General features: G+C 34.0%; 1 non-coding gene across 1 annotated transcript; it reads right to left on the reverse strand.

The window, feature by feature from the left end:
- Positions 1-370: 370 nt before the first annotated feature.
- On the reverse strand, positions 371-476 carry LOC121102178. Its single transcript, XR_005834266.1, has one exon. It is a non-coding gene; the product is annotated as a U6 spliceosomal RNA (small nuclear RNA).
- Between the last annotated feature and the right edge of the window lie 5,828 nt (positions 477-6,304).

Consider the following 6,304-nt stretch of genomic DNA (forward strand, 5'->3'; position numbering starts at 1 on the left):
AAATAACTATTGTACTATTTAAGTTATTGGAAAAAAGAATCCAATAATAAGTTTTGTTAGCTATAATAATACCTTGACTTTTATATGGTACATTTATTCATAGTAGAGAATACTTTACAAAATATGCATGTGATTTTTCTAGTTCATTTTCAAAGGCACTTTATAAAATACAGATTAAACAGTTTCAAAGATGTATTTCTTTTACTCATTTTACCTCCATAATATTTAGCATCCTATACTTTCAATTTTAATGAATTATTCCTTCTTAATGTGTACCAATTTAGTGTACATATTATACACACGTATTTGCAAAGGCACAATGTTCACTGGCAAGAACCTTTCAACTGGTATTTTATTTTATTTTTATTTTTTTTATATGGAGTGCTTCATGAATTTGCATGGCATCCTTTGTACAGGGGCCATGCTAATCTCCTCTGTATCATTCCAGTTTTTAGTATATGTGCTAGGATTGGTATTTTAGAAATCAAAACCAAAATGGAAAAACTTTCCACAAAATAATCAGAATATACAAACAAATAACTCTGGACTTTGATTTTATTTCTTCCATTTTACTATATTTTTTTTAACCAAGCAGTACCTGAATCCACTTAAAAATTTCCTTGGACATGCTTTTATATCCCTATCTAAATTGATGAGCATAGGAATACTCATTTTTTTTAGCCTTAAGCCATTTTATAAGGTAAACAAAGTCACACGAGTATTTGTTAAAACCTCAACTACAAAACTAGTGAACTATCCAGTGGCGCGGCAAATTTGGATGGGAGGGAAAAGCAGCTCAGAGACCTTGTTAGCCGGCTGATACAATATACATACACTGAGCAGCCTAGAAAGCACAGGGCAAAGGGTCATGTTGCAGTGGCATTTGCTGTAAAGCCAAATCCCCCCCCTTTATAAATCCATAAATAGTATTTATGTTTTTTTCACATAAATTTATATCCAAAGGTGGAACCCAATTATCTGTCACAGGGCTATTGTAAGAATGAACTGAGATCATATTTATAAAATTAACACTGAGTGTGTACTAAGAGCTTGGCCCTGTTTTAAGTGTATTCATCTTCGTAACAACACTACAAATATTAGGTTGAACCCCTACGAAATTGCCATTTCTGTAGGTGAAAAACAGTTGAATATCAGCAGAATTGTATTTCGGCTTCATACTATTGTTTCATGTTACAAATGAAGAAACTGAGGAACAGAGGGGTTAAGTAACCTGCCTAAGGAGAATCATTGTTTTTCTCATCTTAAATTGAGAAAGCTGATGTTTAAGAAAGAACAAGCAACTTCTCTAAGGATACATGGCTACCTGCCTCTCAGGGAGTTAGATCAAAAGAGATTATATCTGCTTATGTACTTTGTAAATTTCGTATTGCTAAAAATGTTAAACTATTTCTGCTGTTAATATAAAATCTTCTCTTCCTGCCATCCTATTGGGTCTTTCATTCTCCAATTACCAAGGATTACTAGGAAATGATGCCTTTTGTTATCAAGATAAAAAGGCCATCATATTTACTGTCTTCTGAGATGTTTTTCCTCCAAAATGACAGGGTAACTGCAGTCACCCATCCCTGCCCTTTCTGTTATCAACTCAATGCTAAATGATTAAGGTGCTGAAGTACTTTGGTTTGTTCTCAAATTATTCTCGCTGATGTCCTTGGGACAGATGAGGTACAGGGCTATTGGAGATAACAAAAAAATTCATGAGACATGATCAATTCTCAAGTAGCATACAAAATAAACTTCAAACATAATTTCATGTGATTTCATTTGAGCTGGAACCAGGGACATTTTAGAAAGCAGACACAGCAGAAGAAAGAAGAACCTAAGTTAGGCACTCTGAGACATTATCTTTGAGCAGCATTTGGTGCACTGCAATAAGCCTGGGAGAGACCATCTCCAGCTTCGGCATAGAGAACATGAAGATCTTTCTTATCCACATGTGCTAGGTGTGCTACTCCAGTGAAGTACTTAAATTCCATTAGTGGTTTCCTTGTAAAAATTTCAGCTGCAACAGTAACAGTCTATCTTTATGGTTCTCCTGGACACAGAGAGTATAGTAACTACCAGTGCCCGACTCAGGAGTCAACTTGTGTATGAAACCAGACTCAACCTGTATTTGAAATCTCCACCACTTTACTACCTGTGTGACTTTGGGCAAGCTTCTTCATATCTCTGTATGTCAGTTTTTCATAGGGAATATATTAGTTCTTACCTATATAATTTAGAAGTATTTTAAATGGGATAATGCTCATAGTGTTTAGAACATTGCCAAACATGATCAGCATTTTAATAGGTATTGATTTCTCACGAAATTTTGAGCATATCTTAATTTAACATTTAGAAACACCAGTGCTTTCATGTGTTCAGAGAATGCTTAACCATCCATCAGGAATTTAGGTTAATTTCCTTAAGAAATGATTCGTCATACTCCTTGCATTTATCTTATTCTCACTTAATTTTCTAGATTTATCTTTAATGTATCTTTTCCCACTTACCAACATTTACATACCATCTCAGTTTTCCCAGAATAAATACACTTCATCATCAGTTATATCTATCCTGTCCTTTCCTTTCCTTCAATGTTGTAACACATGCCATTGTTTCTTCTTATTTACTGATAACTGCTGTATTACCAAAATAGACATCAGTTGCAAATACAGAGTAGCTACACTGGGTGCTATTCAAAGCATGGAGAAATTTTCCCCTGAAATTGAAGCTGATGAACTAGAGGCACATTAAAAACAAATTAAGATCCACTCACTACTACCAATATGGGTTACCACAACAGAAAATTGCATGTGGATATTATACACAGTAACAGAGAACTTGTACTAGGAGAAAAAAGTAGAATGTGAGTTATAAATCACAGTGGGTTAATAGAAGACTGTTAGCTCTGATTTTCCTTTTTTCTTGTAGAACCTTTTAATTACTGCATTTCTAATGCACTTACATTTGCCAGTAGTTCTCCTTTTTATTCTTCTAATAATAGTTCCTAAGGTACATCCTATAAATTACACCTTTCCTTTTCCTCTCCCCCTTCTCTTTAAACAATTCTGAGAGAGAGAGAGAGAAAAGAGCAAACTGTAATTTTAAGTAACTCCTTTGGATTAGTTCATGTGCTCCTTTAAAAAAAAAAATCTCTGTCATTAGCACTGCGCTTTCCTGTCCCCATTCTTATACATGCCAATTTATCAGCTGCAGCGTTGCTGCTGGCCTGCCGTTTTTCTATTAAGGCACCAACTCTAGACAAACAAGACCTCTCCATTCACTCCCTACATTCTTTACTTTTTTAACTTGTTCTAATTCCAGGTTTCCTCTAAGGACCCTCAATTTCAAAACCGTTCATTAGGCTGGCCGAAAGTACTTCTGTTTCCTTTTACACTATAAAAGGCTAGCTTTCTCCCCAAACTCATTTGTTGAGTTTTGTCTCTTAACCTCCTTACCTCTTACATCACTCTTTGCAAGGACAGTGCCTTTTTTTTTTTTTTTTAACTTCTCTAAGCCTTGTCCCTCTATCTTTGAGATGCTCTGGAAATCTCACCTCCCGATTAAGTAGAAGCAATAAGTGTTACCACTGAACTTGCCGAACAAGTTAAGGGATGACTGTAGGTCCTACATTTGATAAAATGGCAACAAATCCTAATTTAGAAACCCTAGGAAAAACAATTACGTGGAGACAGAGAAAAATTTGTGGTAAGAATGACTCCATGGCAAATAATTAGGTATGAGAAGAATAGAAATTATTTTTTTTTCTTGCAAAGATACAGACATTCATTCATATAATAAATATCCCAGATCTTCTACTACACTAGAGCCTGGAAGTAATAATGAGCCTAACAGTAAAATTTCTACTTTCTGGTGTATTCATTTATGGAATAAGTTATTTTTTGTTGCATACTTTTCTTCCATTCTTCAGTCTTCACATGATACCATTCAAAGTCAAAAGGTACACACAAGACATCAAACACGTACTTTTAAGTATTGAATTCAATGTCATTTCATTCAAAAGCTTCAACTAAAATAGTTAAAATTACGATAATAAAGTGATGGATTGGAAAAGTAAAATGTTTTCATCTTTCCCTTCCCTTTCCTGCCTTTTATACCAGTAGAAGAAAAGTCCAAGAGTGTGAAAATTTGAGGAAAAGAGAGAGAGCCACATATTGGATAACGAGTGGTTAGTGAGTGAAGTTGTCCATGACTCCTAAGGAAATTACACTTAAATAATGAAATTATGTTTCATATATTTTTATAGATTTGGTTTAAAACTACCTTTCTATGTTCGACAAACTAGGTAGGGAACATATTATTCCCAGTTTAAAAGAGAAAAAAGTTGTATGTCACTATATTTCAATAAAAAATAAAAATTAAAAAAGATGTTCTTCACAGAAAAAAAAGAGAAAGAGAAAAACCAGTGGAGTAGCTAGTAGATGAAAGCAGGATTGAGGCTAAAACAGGTTTTCCAAATCCTGGTTTGATTTTCTTTTATTATAATACACACTTCCGCCTTTTAAAAATGCACATGCTAATGTAAACCAGCAGTCTTCTGTCATACAAATAGTAAAATATACACCACATTCACAGTTAGCTTATGTTTTATATAGTTCATAGATAATAAGATATTTGAAAACAAATTAAGTTTTTATCAAAATCCTTGGTAAAGTTTGCACTTTCCTTTTGTGTGTTCAATTTTTTGATAAAATTTTAATATATATATATTTTATATTACAGTAGGAAAAATGCATGTATACTTTGATTTCAAACTGAAGTGAATTTTGAAATTCTCAGGCATGGCTCTGACATCAAAGATGTTCAAATAATCACCACACTGATAACATTAACTTGATTGAATATTGCAGTCTTCTTGGTTAGACATATTTAAAAGTTGTCTTCAGTTGATTTCTCTTAGAAAAATGCAGCGTCTAAGGAGAATTCAGTTACGGGCATTAATGTGTTAGCTTTCAGAGAAAAAGTGGATAGGTTTGTGTAGACTTCACATGGACTTTTAAATTTTAAATGCAAAAGATCCCAAGTCTTGTGAGAAATAAAGGTAATTCTCAATGAAATTTAATTGAATGTATGTAATTATCATGTTCTGAGTATGATCATTACTATGTTAAAGTTGCTCTGAGGATATGGATCTTGAAACTCAAGGACTACATCTCCCTGAACAAAGTTTCAGTATCTTAGTGGTTAGTACTCAAAATGCTAAAATATACTGCCCAAATGGTCTGTTTTCTAAAAGTAAGATGACTCTAAATTCAAAGGAAAGCATAAAATTATTTTTTGTATGCTTTTCTTTTCCTTATAATATACTTTTCTTTATCACTGGTTCCTTTTTTCCCATTTCCTGTATCTATTTTGGCCTCACTCTTCAACTTCATTTCACTGTAATTTTCTTTACCCTTATTCTATAACCTGTCACTTCTCTTAGAATTCCCTTGTCTCATCTCCACCTGAGATTAGCCTCTAGCCTGTAATACACAAAGGGGGGTAAGACCAATCCGTGTACTGAAACTATAACATTCCAGTTTATAATATATATATTTTTCTATTTGAAGCCTTTCTTTCTGTGGTAATAGAAGCCTTTAACCATGTCTTTCTCCATTCTGTTCTATAATCCATCACCCTGCTTTTCCACACTCAACTTGCAGGTTTTGACCCTCCTTCTCTATTACTCTCTTTGAGATCTGAACCTCTTTCATCCCTTTTGCTATATTGCATGCCTATCTCCTTTCAAAAGCTCCCTACTTCTGTTCATGGCAGCTGATCCTCTAGGTAGCTCATCCAGGGAGGGGATGTAGAGGAGAAAGCCCACCAAGTGGTTTCACTTTCAAATACTAAATGTGAATGTTGGCTGGAGCACCAAGTGGCAAGTACAGTACAAACAGTACAGTACGACAGTAAGCACAATGGGAGCTCAAAACTTTTGAATTATTTCCCTGTGTATGTCTGGACTCCATATCTGTGTCTGAATAATCATGTGTTTATCTCAACTTTGTTAGGATTATTCAGTGCAATCATTCAAACCAAAAGGCATTGAATCTGTAACAGAAATACTGCCAAGCCAAAGAGTTTGACTTAGGTTCACAAAATAACAAAAAGGAGAAAGAAAGAAAGAAAGAAAGAAAGAAAGAAAGAAAGAAAGAAAGAAAGAAAGAGAAAAAGAAAGAAAGAAAGGAAGGAAGACTTTCAGCTATAGCATGTGAATGACAACTACTCAAAGCTCAAAAATAAGATGCCACTTCAGACATGGCTATTAAATAGACTAGAAATCATATTCAAGGAT

This window comes from Ursus maritimus, unplaced genomic scaffold (genome assembly GCF_017311325.1).
Source record: "Ursus maritimus isolate PB19 unplaced genomic scaffold, ASM1731132v1 scaffold_12, whole genome shotgun sequence".
NCBI lineage: Eukaryota > Metazoa > Chordata > Mammalia > Carnivora > Ursidae > Ursus > Ursus maritimus.